The sequence below is a fragment of the Ambystoma mexicanum genome, chromosome 4p (genome assembly GCF_040938575.1).
Source record: "Ambystoma mexicanum isolate Mex_15411 chromosome 4p, UKY_AmexF1_1, whole genome shotgun sequence".
NCBI lineage: Eukaryota > Metazoa > Chordata > Amphibia > Caudata > Ambystomatidae > Ambystoma > Ambystoma mexicanum.
Window position 1 is genome coordinate 524244181 of NC_090927.1, and position 17734 is coordinate 524261914.

Consider the following 17734-nt stretch of genomic DNA (forward strand, 5'->3'; position numbering starts at 1 on the left):
CTCAAGAAGAGTTAGGCAGTATGTGGAGTATACACAATAGGGCAATTTACACAGTAGAACAAGCAAACACGGAACACGGCTTCGGTGTAAAGATATATAGTTATTTATTTATAAAAACACATCTATGAAAACACACTGGCACTAATACGGTAAACACTTCAAGCACAATTACTATAAGAAAAATCAATCCCCCTAACAATAGTTCGACAAGTCTAGGTTCAACGGCACCACTTATTTGCAGACAGAGGTGAATGCTTTAACCTAGATGGCACTCTAGTATTCGTTAGGACGGGAGAGAAAAGGCAGGGTATGAAATCAACTCGGTACCAACACTTTTACGAACAAATGCAAGGCAAGTAAGGCAGGGTCTACTGTAGATCGCAAAGTTCAGAGGCCAGGCCCACTCGGAGAGAGGCAAGGCGATGTGTCCAAAAAAGTATCACAGTGGAAATGCACTTCGAGTGTTTGTCGCAAATTGTTATAGAAAGATTAGACCAGTTCAGAACAGAGAGATGAGAAAGCTTGGAGGCGACCCAATGGAGAGGCGAGGATTCAGACACCTCACACTAACCGACACACGAGAAGCCAGGCGGACACAGTACCTTGTTTGTGGAGGGACAGCTCCGGCGGGGGCAGTTGTTCCTGGTGGTGGATGCACGTCGGGTCTTTGCCAAGAGAAGAGATGATCTTGTCGTCGAAGGAAAGTTGAAGATCGTTGCACCACCAGGGAAGAGACCAGCCGCGGAGTGCTCCGTCACAAGGCACCACCTTTTGGTCGCAGTACAGGGGTAGGGGCTATCTGTTTGCCGGGGTGCTCTGCACAGGCAATTTGACCACTACGTCCTGGAACGAAGAAAAAGCAAAGGGGACTGGTTGTTCCCACCAGTCAGAGGAAGAGACTCTCCGGCGGGGAGATCTCCTCTGTCGTCGGGAAGTGGTGAGTGGGTTCAGCAGGGCTCCACCGGAGGTGTCGTCGTTGCAGGTCCGCTCAGCTTTACCCTCGTCGGATTCTTAGGTCCTGTGGTGACTTCTGAGGATCCAGTCCCAAAAGCCCTGCTTTTATGCAGAAAACCACCATTCATTCAGCCTAGCTGTCACTCAAAACACACTAAGTGGTGAGCCGGGTGGCTCACCACTTGGGCCAATCACACCAGAGTGCGACTTGAGTTGGCAAGGCAACTCAGTCCAGGGTGCCTAAACCCCCTCCCACACCCCCTGTGGTACCCAGACAGAATGGTACCACTTTGGCCTGCCAAAAGTGGAACAAAGGGCTCAACCTTTGGTTTAGGAGTCACAGAGACGGACACAGACGCCATTTTAAAAACCGAGTTCTGGCAGAAAATACAAACCGATAGATTTATTTAAGATAAATAAACCGGTGGTATGTTAGAGATTAACGAGAAAAAGTATCAACCTCCAACAATGGGAAGAATCCCATAGGGTTATATTCAGGGTTGAATATAACAAGTAGTTTCCACTGCCACCAGCCAAAACTCGACGAGGGGGGACGGGACAGTGCCCCCTCGAATAACAGAACCAGGAGTAATCGAATTACCCCTACTAGGACGTCCACAATAGGATGGTGTGTACTAGTTCTGTTAGTAAATTTAGGTCTAGTAAAGCCAATGGTGACTTTACATGCCCGGGGAGACAGTAGTCAGTCCCCGGGTATGGAGTCTATGATGGAGGTCCGCTAGGACGCCCCAGTGCTACGGCACGTAGGGTGCGGTGTAACACACATAGAAAAACATATGAGACCCTATGGGGTAAAAGACCCCATAGCCCAAAGAACACATTGACATTCAAAGGAATTACACACATTCATGTCCAAGAGTGGGAAAAAAAAGAGTCTCACTCTTGGCAGGATGGAAAAAAACAAACTCCAGAAATCCAGCAAAGCTGCCGGGGGACTCACTAGGTTAGGAAATTCAGCCTAAACAGAGAATTCTCCCTAACGCCATAGCACAGAAACGAGTCACAGAATACTTAAAGAAATACAGCGAGAGGAATGGAAAAGAAAATCTGCTGTTGTGTGTTGTGAAATGCTCTGTTTATACTTGTCGAGGAAAGAGGCTTCCTGCCGTTTCCATTGCCACACGTCAGTAGCTGAGGCGCAGAGAATGTTGACACGAGACGTGCTTTGGCATTGTGAAATGGGCGGTACGCGTCTAGTCAGGTCACCCAGGGTGATGCGGAAAGTCATAAGATTATCACAAAATGGCTGTGCCCTGCTGCCTGATTTTGCTTGTGTTCAAGAGACGAAAACTCGGGCAAGGTGCATAGGAAATGCTTGTACGATCGATCGAATTATGGTTAAAACCACATGGCCGACCCATAGGGACAATAATATTTTCTGACCGAACCATTCCTTTAAGACTGAGCCTGTGTGAGGTATGCAAGTCTGTGGCTCCAAGGCGGGCGAAACAGATGAGCTGGCGGGTGGGCTGGTGTCTCGATGCCTTTTGCGAGTGACACTCGCCGAAAGCGGGTGAGTTGAGAGATATAATGGGATGGGTGCAGGAACAGCTGTGACCGTCTCTGAGACTACTCTCATGGCCCTACCTTCCAGGAAGGAGGCAATCCATTTTGTGGATTAGGGGGAGAAGTGGGCAGAGGAGATGAACATATTGCATGTTCTTGGACATTCGCATTCAACTGTAATATGCAAACGTGTTTCTAATTGCAGCTACAACCAGAGCTGGTCATTGGGCCGGCTCTCGGCGGATCCGAGATCCGGCACCATATATGGAGCCGGATCTCGGGATCCAGCAAAGTCAGCCGCCCAAGCCCAAGAACCGCGCTGGAATACTTAAAAAACAAAAAAAGCACCCGCGACGGCAGCATTGCCTTTTACCGCTGTTTTGGAACTGGTGTGTAATGCACAATGCTCGCTACATGTACAACGGATTCCTTTCAGTTGTACATGTAGCGAGCATTGTGCATTACCCACCAGTGCCAAAGCTGGCAGTAAAAGGCAATGCTGCCGTTGCAAGTGCTTTTTTTTCTTTTTAAGTATTCCAGCATTGCTGGATGTCCACTACGAGCCCCGGCCCTCTAGACCATGCCCCTCGGGCACTGCCGCCCCAAACTCCTCCCCCACCCCGGCCCTTGTATTGTGGGATCCCCGACCACATTTTTTCTATTTCCACCACTGGCTACAACAACTGAGTTTACCTTTTTGACATGTGGGTGGGATGTGTGGGAGGAGCTGTGTGCAAGTGGGTGGGTCATACCAGTGCTGTCAACTTGGTGACTTTCTTGCTATATTTAGCGAGAAAGCACAGACCCCCGGTGACTTTTTTTTAAAAAAAGGCGGCTAGTGAGAAATCTAGCTACTTTTTTCTATTGGATTGGAGAATTGCGTCATGTACGCAAGTTCCCAAACCAATAGAAAAAAGTGCACGTTTTTCAAGGGTTTCAGGGGTGAAAAGTGCTTTTCACATACAGGTTCACAACGGAATAGTAGCAGAAAGGGCAAAGTCTTCTCATGAGAAGGAGATGCAGTCAAGCGTGGAATTGCAGATGTGGACGAAGGTCTCAGCATATGTTGGTATTTTCTAATCCCGACTACCACGCCACACCAATGATTATATACAAATTGCCTTCTGGCAATTTTGTTTCTACAAAATTTCGCTTCAGTGGAGGAAGTGCACGATCTGTGTGGGGCTGCAAAAATAAATAAATAAAAACACACAGGCAATTGATTCCATGTCCTTTTATCTACTGCATTTGCATGTCCATGTATTCATATGGATGTAATGAGTTTGCATCTGTGCATTCGGGACTTTTATTACAAAAAAGGGGTGGGCTCAATGAGAGGCTATAACAGCCATGCCCTCTGCAATCACCCATCATGCACCTGGTGAATTATGCAAATTAGGTAATGACGTCATTTAGCTACTTTTATGACAGCCAATAACTACTTTCCTTACTGAGGCGTTGGCAACACTGGGTCATACATCTCAGGGTTTTTGATTCTCAAATGTAGGCAGGTATGGTCGAAGACGAGTGCACAAGCAGTGCAGGGATTGTGTAGCCTGGTTCTTGCAAGCATCCTCTGGTAATCGCTGCAGACAGAGGGGAGGCACACGCTGTGCCGCGTTTCGCGTTTTATTGCAGCCGTAACAATCCCGGGGGTTTTATGCTCTTACTCGGAGACGAGCACGAAAACCAGGATACTGCGGGAAAAACCTGCCGGTAAAGCAGGAGGGCAAGCGCACGCAAAGCAGGCCACTTCTAGAGCGCTATCAAAGTGTGCAACGAAACCATTTTGTAAAGTGGCACCCTAAATAAACTATGTACGTTTTCTTGATAGCCATGGAATGTCCGTTTGCGCGTGCACAGAGCTCATCTGTATCATTACTCCGTTTCCTGGCTGCATTACAGTTACACGGTCTATTGCAGCGGGGAACTGGAGTATTCTGGCGGGAGGAGTGCAACTGAATTCTACGTAGTTGTGGCGTTCGCTGCTGTCAGGCGTATGATGGGAGGGGAAGCGTCGCTGGGTCCTTTCCTCTAGTCGGAACCAGCCATTACCCGGATACGGGGTTTTGGTCCTTTTGTCCGTTGGCTGTGATTTGTCCCATGGCAGATGCAGGGTTGGCTTCAGCTTTCTCCCGAGCGGTAAGTGGGGTTGAAGCTACCGTGCACCCGTTCGAGTTTAATTGTAATAACTGTAGGGGCATTGGGTGACCATGCCCAAGTTATTCCAACACTGGGATCTTTGTCAATAGGTCTACGTGTACAGCGTTTCACCAGCGAGACCCTGTAAGCGCCGACTCCAAGTCAACTGTGTTTACCCCATTTACAAACTTGCCACCGCATTCTTGGAAATGTACGTGTCGTTGTCCACTCTAATGCTGCACACGATTTCTAGTTTTTGCAAAATCGGCACATTTTTGTTACTACAGTGCGTACTTTTGCCTTGAGATGCTCGGCTTGAACAGGTCAGGCGGTGTGCTGCCTAGTAACCACTGGTGGCGTCCATAGAAACCACGAGGGGCGCAGATCTGTAGCGCAAATGCAGGCAGGTGTTTCAGATACAGAAGCTTGTGTGGAGCCGTACTGTCTCGTTTTCACTAGGTAATTAATGGCTGTCTTCATTAATGCGGAGTCGTGACTGTCGTGCAAAGAGTGTCGTTGTGTTCGCTTGCACTGCAGCTTTGACGGATCCCCTCTCATACCGCAACACGAACCCACGTATTCAAAAACCATTTCGGGGGCCGGTTGGCTTCACCGACTGTGCGCTTACACATTTACATCGCATAAGTTAAGTGTGTTACGAAAGTGTGCAGCTTCGTCTACTTGGTGTGATCTTAACGTATGCTGTCTTTTTCTTCGTGCACTCTTATCAATCGATTGGGTAGCGCTGTTTTCAGACAAATTAATATGGACATCTAATATATGCCTCCTAAATCTTGCACCTTTATAAACTTTCAGCGGTTTTCTGTTAAAAACACAATAACTCCAAAAGAAACTCATACTTAAACCGTTCTACGTCCCTTTTCCTCGTCCGTGTACTTACTTGTGAGGTGTCAACTTCCACATGTGAATCAACGAATTTGTCAAAACACCAAATTCACAAGTGTGGCTTAATGTTCTCAGTACAGCCACATACCCTTCTAAGGGTTCCAATGGGCCTTGCTTGAGTCCTTTGGAAAAATGGGTATCTTTCAAAAGCCCCTCTTCTTTGGCTTAAAATGCTCCTCCTATTTTTCTCACCGCCAAGGTGAACTCATCCAGGTCCTCTGCGTCTTCTCCTTGTGGTTCTGGGAGTCTATCAAAAATGCTTCGCCTCTCTGGGCCTAAATTGTGCAACAACAAAGCTCGTTTCCTGGATGGGTTGATCTTGTCTCCATCAATGGCCGCTAAGTATGTCTCAAACATCCTTTTCCACCTCTCCATCTTATTGGGGGTGTTCCCGGTTCTGCCGGGAACGGGGGTGGAGGAGTAATTGCCGCAACCATGGTTGGGTAGTGGTTGGCACTTGCTTGTTTTTTTTTCATAGCTTTGCACGACAAGGCTATTCCCTATTTTTGTAGGGAGCTTTTCCAGGTTTTATTAAACTTATAAACAATGCTGTATTTTCTTTTGGCTCCTTAAATTGGTGTGTCTTAAACTTGGCCTCCAGTCCTTCCTTCCTTTAAATTCTGCCCGTTGCATGTAACCTTTATGTGATCTTCATTCAGTGCTGGGAACCTCCGTTCTTTCAGTGTAGAAAATCACCCTTTCTGTCTTTTTCTTGTTGGGCCAGGCAACACATGACAATGCTGGCTGAGTCTCTTGCAGATATGTGATGCGCTGTGTTGCTAGGCAGCGTGTCACAATGGTTGGTGTGAGGGCCATCGCACGTGGCGTTGCCCGTCACTCCTGTTATGGGGGAGGTGCTCACGAGCGCAACGTTGCTTCTGTATCCCACTTCCTTTTGCTTTCAATAAAACTTTTTTTTTTTCACAGTCTGTCCACCGCCCCTCGCTTTTTGATGCAGGGTCGCTCTGCACGCCTCACCTTGCTAATGGCAGATCTTCACTGCCTCCAATGTTTCTCTTTCTTGTGCGAGCGGTACCACGTCCTGGTCGCCACTGATGTGGTGCTGACACGCGACACATGGAGGGTATGGTTAAAGAAGTTTATTCTCAGTTCAGAAATTTCAGAAGGTGAACCAGCAGGGCTTCTTGCGTGCTTTGTGCAGACATGATGATCTGCATATAAGGTGCAGAACACAGGTCTGCATCTACTTGTGGGCCATGGATGGTGTGCCGTTCATTGGGTGACGTTAAGGAGAATTGAGGGGGTGGGGGTGAGAAGACCCAGGGCGAGTCGGTGCTTGCCATGTCTTTTGTGATCAAGCATGTGTGACAGCCACATTGCGAGAAAGGCAGCCGTGTTGATTTGGGCTCGGCAAGACAGTAGTGCGCATTGGGCACTGAGGAAAGAGGTATGTTTAATGTCAGGAGTGTGGTTACTTTGTAAACATTGCAGGCAAGGTGTGCATCAGGCTTTTTTAAGCATGGGGAAAAGGTCTGAGAAACGTAAACAGGTGGAGACAGACTTAAAGGTTTCCAATTCTTCTCCAGATAGGGCCATGAAGAGGCATAAATGGCAGTGTCATGTATCGGAGCATACCATCTTGAATTTATTTGAAAAAGCCATTACGGCACCAAGTACTAAGAAGAAGGGTAAAAGGGTAAGGTCTCCCTACACTTCAGACCCCCTCTTCCTGGTCTTATTCAGTGACAACCCTTGTTTCAGTATTGTCTCGGGAAGATGATCAAAAGGGAAAATACTTGGATAAAGAAACGGTGGCTTCATTGTTCAGGTTTTAAACTATATGGGTTTTTCTGAGCAGGTGAAGGCTCAAGCAGCAGAAGTAACCATGTTGCCCCCTCACTTCAAGCGCATCCTCTAAGCGGGTTGCTCCTTTTTCTAGATTAAAGAGATATTTAGAGAGTGGAAGGAACAAATAAAGTTGACATTTCCTGTGTGTGTTGGCTAAAGGTTATTCCTTGAATGGGGATTGAGGTCATTGCTTTAGTCTATCCAGATGGCCACTATTCTTCCCAGCTTTGAGAAGATCTTCAGTGGCTTTGCAAGAACAATCAGAGATGCAACATAAAAGAAAGATGATGTTGCCATGAAAAAAGGCCTTTGAGGCACGTCTGTCTCCAAGGGCAGCACATTTACCTCATGTCCGCTCAGAACAGCATTGGGCCATCTCAAGACATTGTTTAAAGAACTCCATGATGGTACAGGCACTGCCTTTGTTTTACAGGATGTCAATACTCAAAAACTATTCCTGTCTGACCTGGCTTATGATAAATGTAGGCTCTGCCATTGCTAGCCGCTGCATATCGGAGGTTGGCACACTAACTCAGTGTTTGAAATTGTGATTCAAGGAACAGGAGCTAAAAACCAGCTCCTGGGTGTCAGGCATCAGCGAGTAGGCGGGAATTACTGGTGGGAAACTAGGAGCGAGTACACAATGCACCACAAATTATCTTCTACAGAAGTGGCAAACTTTACATTTTTGCCCAGTATGTATGATCCATTATGTTTAACTGTACCCTATTTCTTCTTTTAGTATACTTCTCAAATATTCAAAGTTAATTTGACATATGCATGTTTGTGAAGGTGCCCGTTGTCCTACAGAGCCAAAAGTAGCTCCTGGTAGCTGCTGCTTTCAAGCTAACAAGACTCCTATGCTAGAAGTAAGAACTAAATAGCTCCCAGCAAATTCGACCCCTGCTGACTTCCACCAAAAGGCCAAAGCATTGAAAATTCCCTTCAATGGGCAGATGTTGTTTTGGGACCCACTGAAGTGCATAAAGTTTTCAAGGTGGATAAACATGCTGGGAAATTGAGAAAGAAATTGGATCTTCAAAACAAGTCATCTTCACACTCGACAAGCAAAAGTGACAAACGGGTGTCACGCAATGGTGCAAGAAGATGATCTAGAGGGAAAGGCAAGTGTTTCTAGAGAAACAAGAGGCTCCAGTCATGCCCCAATACACAGAGGTCCTGAAGCCAGGCAAGTTGGATGCCGACTTTGGGGGTTCTTGGAATTGTGGTGCAGGATGTCAATGGATGCTTGGGACAACAGCTGGTATGATTGGGGTGTAGCTTCGGGAACAATTCTCACCCCTCTGCCCAGGGGCCTTGCCAAGACGTGGTCTGTAAGAAGGCAATGATAAAGGTGCCAGGCAGGAGAAGGGAGCAGAGGTCTACTCCATCGTGTTTATAGTGCTTTGTGGAAGTTCAGGCTGGTCTTGTACTTGCAGATTTAGAACCAGTATGTCGCCACCAAACACTTAAAAATTAACTGTTTTCAGAAAGTGATACCCTTGAAATGTGAATATTTGCTGGCCTAAATGTACTTGCAGGACACTTATTCTTACATTCCACATAAGTGTCCTTAAGTACAGTACATTTTTTTTAAGTGTTTCAGTTTTTACATTAAAACTTTTCACACTCACATTAGAGTTTACATACACATGAGAGAAGGACATTTTTCAGCAAACAATTCATACTGTCACATCTCCATTATAAAATATTAATACATTCCTACTTCACATCTAAGATTTGTACACATATTAAAAAAGATTCTTTATAATTAGATTTCATTTGTAAAAATGTCTTATAAAATTTATTCTCAGTTTTGTGGGCGTTACATTCCAATTTAGACAGAGCATTACATGTTCTGCGACTAGCAGTGGGTAAATGCCTTCTCTAGTTAAGGGCCCTGCCGTACGGATTGAACTGGGCCACTTGGATCATTGTGTCGGTCCTAGGGCCAGAAGTGAAATTTCTTCACCAAAAGGGTATACAGACATTCCCATAACTGGAAGACTAGTTGTACAAAGCATTGTCTCAGAAGCAACTAGCCTGGCGTGTGTAGGTCACATGCAGAACATTGGAATCGGTATAATTCATTATGTACACAGAGAGCTCCATCCCAGGACTCCAATGTATAGGAGCAATATTTTGGATGGCCATAAGGAAGATTGTTAGCGGAGGATATGGCAGTCAAACTCCAGATGGGCCCCCTTGGATCTTTTGGCCCAGAATAAAGCTTTGGCCAATGAATTTCTGCAGGTACATGGTTACACGGCTTCCTGCCTGTTCTGGTTCGGTGGGCATGGCTCCACATGAGGCCTTTATTGTCCCATCTGAACAGACACTGGAAAGAGAAATCCCAGGGATGACATTCGGGTTGCAGTGGTGTTTGCAGAAGAGCAACCGTCTAAGGGAGTTTCCTCTTGGTCTTATCAATCATTCTTACCAGATAGATGGGCTATGGATCCATGGTTAAGTGTCAAAGGCACCAGGAGAAAGATTTTTTTTTTTATACAAGAGTAAACAGTCTTTCACCTGGGGGATCAGGGGGGGGCAAGTTGCAGCTCTAAACGCCCTGGAGTTCTCCCCTCTCCCCACCAACTCAGTGCTTAAGAGGAAAGCAGTGGTTCTGCAAATGGACAACACGTTGCAATGGACTCCATTAACAGACAGAGGGGGACTCGCTCCACAGCCATTTTAACAGTTCATGAACTGAGGGAATGGGCAGCGTAGAAACCCTTGGCTATCGGGGCAGTACACATCAGAGGCACTGAGAAATCTGAGACAAGCTGAGTAGGGCGTTTACATCAGCGACATGGGAGATGTGGCAGAAACATTTCACAGTACGTGCAGGAGGTTCGGGACTCCGGTTCCAGATCTCTTTCAATCTCAACAGAATGAAAAAGTTCCACAGTTCTGTTCCAGGTTCCCAAATCTGGGATCATGGTGGGTGAGCGAATGCGGGTGTCTTACTGGTGGCTTCATTTTGGCCCTCCAGGTCGTGGTTCCTTCTGAGGTTCTAGCTGGCAGTGAGTGACTCCTGGGTATCTTCTCCCGGATGATCCATGTCCCATCAAGAGGCAGCAGGAAAAGGCAACTCACAAAATTCCAACCTTGGGTGGGTCACGAAATTGGAAGGCAATGCTTGCAAATCTGGGCCCTGCCCATGATAAGCGGTCCCCCCACAATAAAGTTTTATGACTGTTGCACTGCTGGAAATGCCTTATGGAGGGACTGCGCCTCCAATCCTTGTCCAAACACTTCTTTGTGTGTTTTCCATATCTTTTCTGCCACTGAGGTCCAGCCTGGACCTCTAGGAGTGCAGCTCTTCATTTTATCTTTTGGTGAACAACCACCATGAGATACCCTTGTGGCACCCATGGTTGGGGTTACACCCTTGTACTCTTTGTGTGTTTTTGGGCACCTGTGTGTTGCCCACAGAGCAGGATATGGGCTGGTGGCAGTGACATGCTGACTTGGCAGTGGCTCTGAGTATCCTCCATTTTGGGATACCCAGGCCCTACTATAGGAATTGGTTGATTCCTACACAAAGGCAAGATGGCCACTGTGGCCTCTTGGTTTCTATTGCCTTTTACCTTGTCGCCCAAAATCCTGGGAAGCCCTTACTCTGTCACTTCCCCCTGAATGGCTGTCGGGTGGAAACACCATACATGGCTCTGGCGCTGCCTCCTGTGAGACTGACTGGAGCCTTCCCAGGTGTTGTGTGTACACCCTAGGGGTGGGACCTTTGTGAATGGAGTTGGGAGTCAACTTACTTTCTCTGTTGTGGGTGTCTGGTTTCTGTGTGTGACACAATGAATGAGACAGCCCTGACTGAAACAGACAATACAGTGTAGTGTGCTGAAAGGCTGGGCACTTGCCCCAATCCACACTCTTTGTTATGGGTGCCTCGGTGGAGTGAATGGCCTGAATGCCTGTGAGCCTGATTGGCTGGCTGGCTGGCTGGCTGCCTGTCTGTATGAATGCCCTTCTGTGTGATTGGCTGACTGAGCCTGGCTCAGCCAGAGTGAATGAGGGACAGACAGGGCTTTAATTGGGGTTAGAAATTGAGGGAGGGGGGGGCTTCATTTGGGGGTGTGGCCTGAAAAATACACAAACCATAGTAAGGTACGCAAATGTACATACATGTATGTAATAATGTATATGTTTGTATGTGTACCTTACTATGGTTTGTGTACTTGGCAAGCCATCTTTTATAAGCATAGAAATATGTAACATATTATGTTTATAAAAGATGGCTTGACAAGTACACAATTCAATCCATCTTTTATAAAGCTTTGTCGACTGAGCCATCTTTGTCGGCAAAGCTTTATAAAAGAGGGCTTGAATTGGATACTTTTCGAGCCATCTTTTGTAAACCTCGAAATATGTCACAGTCCCCAGATATGCCTAGGGTCCGACACATCGGTGACCTGGGGAGGTTGAAACAAAAGGACTGTAACTTCCTCTGGTGACCCCTCATGCGAGGAAGTTACAGTGACTGACAGAAGTGCCCGAGCGATGCTCTGTGGCTGTCTGGCACTTCTGTCAGCTTGCCTGACTCAATGGCGGGGCGCATCTCCAGTCCTGGCTGCGGCCACGGCGGGATAATGTGTCCTGCTGTGATGTGGTGGGACCGGGGGCCCCGGCAGGCCCCCGACTCAGCACCACTTTTTGGAGACTGCTGGGGCCCAGACCCAGGTGGCGGAGGCCCACTTAAAGCATCGGGGACAGATGTGTATATCTGGGGACCTCTAACTTACCAATTGGTACAGAAGTCGAAGCTGAAGCAAGAAGAAGCTGTTCCTTGAAGCCCAACTGGAGGCAGAGTCTGCTGCTGCAATTTCTACAAGTAATCCGAAAGCTGTCGTGTCTCCCAAGGACTGACCCAGAGAGGGCCTGCAAAGGAGACCTCTCCCCGAGCTACAAGGGACCATCGTGAAAATTCATCGAAGTATCCTGGAAGAAAGTCCTGTGTGCCTGCCATCCGGAGAAAGGGTCTTCGAAGGCCGGAAGAGGTGTGCTGAACATCTCGAGCCAGAGAAGTCCATTGGTGTCACCTAGTGTCTGGAGTTGTCTTTCGTGACTGCTGGAAGCTTTTGTCGTCTACCGCCCAGAAGAATGGGTACGCTGGCATAGTGCTGCTGAACACCCAGTGCTGCAAAAGTTCCAATCTGCCCTTAAATACTTGAAAGGACATCATTGCCATCACCCCTGACCACTTTTGCCTGCCAGAGATAGGCCAGAGTAGTTTGGTACAGTCGAAGGTCTGCCGGTGAGCTTCCTGCCACCAGAAGGTAACGAAAATGTCCTGAGGATCCAGATTTGGTGAGGGTCCGAAGTCCACACGAGTGATCGATTCCAGGTCACCAGTAGCTGCCCGGAGGTCCATGTTGCGGCTGCAGCACCGATGACTGAAAGTCGGAAAACTGATATTCCAAAACCTGTCACTGAATGTGACCTACGCACCGGTCGCCGCCAGAAGTCATACAATGGTCCAGGGGCCTTACTTTCATCTGCCAAGCCTTTAAGGAGCCCACAGCAAGTTTCATCTTCACAGGACATCTACAGTCGGAGAAATCGTCGACCAAAGGAGAGCAGCGAGAAGAGTAAAACTGCTGCACTTAAGAAAGACCTTGCTTCCTTTTTATTCTTGGACTCAGCATCCCAGTGGCTTCTTCTTCCAAAGGTGGTCCATCCTCTGAGGGAATCGTCGAGTAAAGCTGAGAAACTCTGCAACTTCACCTACCAAGGCACCAAAAGGTACTCTGATGAGGAAGGGCATCTTCTAGTCTCAGGAGTCGTTCAGGGGTCCCAGATTCGTCTTGGATCGTGGTCTCCTGTGGCCTCTCGGGTACTTTGGGTTGGTAGAACCTTTTAAAAGAAAGCACAAGGTAATAGAACATTATTGGACTGAGCTGTAAAAGACAACATATATTACTGCCTAACCTTTCCCTTACAGGTTGCCAAGGTGGGGGCATCCTCACTCAGAATTACCTATAAAGAAAGCATTCTGCCACTGTTCGTACCTAACCTGCATTTCTTTCCTATTCTATGGCGTTACGCCTAACTTAAGAATCCACCTGCCTATTTAAAACTGTCTGCAGTAATTGCATCTATTACTGGATTTAAGTAATGTGCGGTACCACATAGAGTGAATATATTTGCCATTCTTTGAATAAGTTTTCCAATTTCAAAGTGTTATTTCTATGTGTATATATTGCTGAACCCTTATTTTATATAAAGAAGCTGTGTTATCACCTAACATATTGTGTGGACATTCCTTTGTGGGGTCTTTGGGGAAACACTGTACTTAAGAACCATCCTGAATCAACTCCCGAAAGCTTAAGCCTGGCTGCTCGTCCGTTGCTACCAAATTGAGAGCCTTGCTGCAGTGTTCTGTGCTTTTACCCCACAATATATTGAGCAGAAGTACCGATAACCCCCTCTAGTCTTTACAACTGGCATAATATCAGTTTTCAGAGATGTGTGAGAAGATGGGGATGCTGGTGTAGTCGGTTGTCCGCTAATTGGTGCATAATAAAAACCACATATTCAAAAGTGGAGCAACAACCGGGCAAGGAGAAACGCTGTTTATTTCAGCTGGGTGAGCACAAATTAAACCAAAAAGCGGATTAGCTCTGATCAAGAGGCTGACCTCTAAATGACTATGAACCGTAGTTTTATAACAGAAATACAATAGTCGGGAGAAACACTTAAAAGTTGGATATTTATTTGGGGGCTATGCAGGAATTTGATCTCCTCCCCGACGATAGTTACTTTATTTAGTGAAAATGTAATTCGAGCAACTAGTTCAATAGTTTCCCATCACCTCGCCTCCGAATGTGGTACTGCATTTTATTCACAACTCACTCCGGAATATCTTGTTATTAATGCAGCAACATTTGTGTTGACCGCTGCAACATTATTGGTCAGCACCATTGAGAACGGGACACAAAATACCCTGCAGCTGGTGGAGGAGGGGACATTCACACGATACCCATTAAATAATGACCTTCCTCGACTCTGTGGTAGATATTTGAGGACTGGCCACTTTGTCAGCCCTCAGGAACTTAAAGTGTGATTGGTCCTCCCAGGAACGCCACTCCGTCCAGTGTTCCCTGACTGGCACGCTGGAACAGAGCATCACTCCCTGCTACTCTGCCGGGCGGCTTGTTTGGCTGCCTGCCCTGCAGTTACATCACCCAGCTCCAGTCGTGTTAATTTCCATATGAGTATATTGAGCCTCCCCCCCACACCCCCCTTGCACATCCTTGTCGTTAGGGTCCCGTGTTTTTAAATTGAAGTTCCCAGATCCAGCCCGCCCTGGGGATTTCTCACTATGCATATTTGTGATTGTGCTATTTTTGTCCCTCCTCTCCTTTAGCTAGTCATAGAGCAGTGTTTTGGACCAAATTTACATCCAATGTCTCGCTACCCCCTTACATTCCCTGTGAAGTCCTTTGTATAGTATGTCTGTGGCTCTGAGTATCTGTGTTGTTCCCCATGCGGCCAACCCCACTGTGCATTGTCTTTACTCCCGCAGTTGGTAGGTGCGTCCCCCCCTATCTGGATCTGAATTTACACCTTTATCACATTCCTCTTTCGATAGTTCTGCTCCTTTCATCTCCTTTTCCTTTTCTTTACACACCCACACCCTTGTTACCCTGGCCATGTTCCCCTCTTCCTTGTGCCCATCCAAGTATTCCCCAAAAATCAATATTTAGGCCACGCAATGCCCCGCACCCCTGTATGATAATTCCCCAAGTCTGGTGGTGGTGCTGAAATCTTTCTTTCTCTTTCTCTCTCTCTTCCCCCCCAATACCTCCTTGACCTGAATTGCATACCTTTACACCACTGTACGATCAGATGACCGATGCAGGTGACAATGAATCCAACCAGGATGGCGATGAATTGTCTTGCACCTATTTTGTCATTCTCTTGTGTGTTGTTCTTATTTCCTCTACCACCTCTGTGATTGTTCCATTTGTAGCGTAATTGGCGGGAATTGTGGTACAGCATGAGCTGCCTCTTATCACGTACTCCTCCCTCCATTTCCGTTATAAGATTGAGGGTCATCAACCGCAGAGCCCATAGTTCTTCACGTACCGCGTTGAGTCCCTTTTCAGTTGCATTTGACAGTTGGAACAATTTGTAACAGTTGATCTGCAACCATTTTGCATTGGCTGCAGATTGCACCCCAGGTACTAGAAGAGCAGTAAAGAAAACAGTTGCTGAACTGTACAGTTTCAAATGAGATGGAATGTTCTCTAAGCTCTTGGTGAACTCTGCGAGGTCTAGTTAATACTGGACCTTTTCTTCCTTGTTACCTTATGTTGGTTGGTTTGTTTTTCTGCTGCGGTTTTCTCTTTAGCCCATTAGTGGACTGCCCATTGAGTGTTATCTGCAAGGGGTACCACTAATGTAATGTTATGAAGAGTCACCAGTGCACAAAATCTCTTCCAATCTGATGGTAGTTGGGCGTATGCTTTTGCTCTGCCTCAGCCACCAAGTGTCCCATCAAAGCAGCGGCCCACTTGTGCAATGCTGCGATGCCCATTGTCCTCCTGAAGCCGGTATTCATCCCAAGCCTTATTGTTACATTGGCTCTAAAACATAAGAGAATATTGTTCCAGTGGCTTCTGGACGCATGTATATAACTTTTCCAAATGTTCTTACATCTAGCATGTATTTTCTTAACCACCCTTTCTTCAAAGCCCAGCAGCCCTTCTGCACGGCACTGTGCCATCCCCCTTTTCCGTTGTGTGACACCGAACCCTGGATTTGCATCAAGGTCCTGGTATGGCACATCATACCCTGTGGATGTTTTACAGTATATTCTTTTATGGGCAGTGGCCACCTGTTTTCCCTTGTGGTCCTCCTCTGTTACATATTCCAGAACAATGTGCTTATTTTTCTCCTGCTAGGCCATTCTTTCCCGTTGTATAAAGTTGTCTTCGTACACCTCCTCCTCATTAATCCACTTTACGTCTACCGTATGCCCCTGGAACATACTCCTGGTTCTGGACAAGGCCAGATGTACTAGACACCCTCCCTCTTCTGATGTCGCCTCTTGTGGCAAGAATTGCTTTGGCGTTCCTGTGAGATGCTATCGGTGAGCACGTGTAGCAGGTATCATTGGTGCTCCCAGTCCCACTTTCTTCATTTCACCACACCATATATTTTCTGAGGCAAGATCTACTCCTTCCCCCGACAATGTTTAATAATTCCAGTGTGCTAGCCACACTTCTCTTAGTGTGCGTTTCCCTATCGCCAACAGCTCATGGGCTTAAATATATATGTGCTAAATACCAGAAGAGAACAAAGATGCAGAACAATATAATACTTTTTACTGTTGCCCCACTCATCTCATTAATCCCAGCCCCTTTTCTTTTTCATTGTTCATCTTCATTGTGGGTTTTGTTTCACACCTTATTATAGTACAAAATGTAAATTGGGTTATACTTCCTGTCAAGTCACTCCTCCTCTTTCCAGCGTGCTGCTGGTATCTCGTCAAACAACGGTGTGATGAATCCATGCACAACGCTCTTTTGTCTTCATTGCTGTGAGTGTTGAGAAGATTACTTCAAACGGACCACAAATCTGAGGATCTTAACAACACAACCCGTACCCCAATGACGCAACTATACACTTCCCTGTACTACGTGCCACTCCTGTCTAATGGAGTTCAGAACGCACCCCATCCGCTCTACTGCATGCATACCCACACCAGCGTCCACCCCCAATCGGGTGGTACGCTCTAATATCTACACTACTACGGCTGATCGTCCTCCCTTCTATCGAGGATGCGTCCTATACATCGTAAAAACAATCTATCCCGCCCCCCTCTAGCATACACCTATTGTGCAGCGTCTTCTTGCACGGTTATACTCATGTCCTGGATACTCTCAAGTCCCCTCTGCACTAAGCCTCCACCACAAGCTTGCCCTTCCACCGAAACGTGGGACCTGGCAGACCTTCGTGAACTCGACATCTGCAGGGCCTCCTCCATGATGCGGTGTGAACAGGTCTGCAGTCGCCAGACCTGCGCCCCCAAGCAGGGTGGCCTGGATACACTCTGTAGTCTGGGGAGTACTGAGATCTCGCTGGGGCCTCCAAAAATGTAGTCTGGTCCACCAATTAGTGCATATTAAAAACCAGATACTCAAAAATGTTGCACAAGCCGGGCAAGAAGCAACATAGTTTATTACAGCTGGGTGAGCACATATTAGTGGATTAGCTCCGATCAAGAGGCTGAACATCTGAATGGATTATGAACAGTAGTCGGAAGTCGGGAGAAACACTTGTAAATTGGAGAATTTGTTTTTTCGTGCTTCCCAGGGTTTTGATTGCACCAATCTCCTCCTTGATTTACATTACTTAACGTCATTAGAGCAACCAG

The 17734-nt window shown here is 46.9% G+C and overlaps 1 protein-coding gene across 1 annotated transcript in view; it reads left to right on the forward strand.

Moving 5' to 3' along the window:
• The first annotated feature begins 4538 nt into the window (after positions 1 to 4538).
• Positions 4539 to 17734, forward strand: part of LOC138453331 (coiled-coil domain-containing protein 171-like) — a 70509-nt gene continuing 57313 nt past the window's right edge. The window contains exon 1 of the mRNA XM_069606053.1: positions 4539 to 4623. The gene's annotated coding sequence lies outside the window, so the exon portion shown is untranslated. The remainder of the gene's footprint in view (positions 4624 to 17734) is intronic.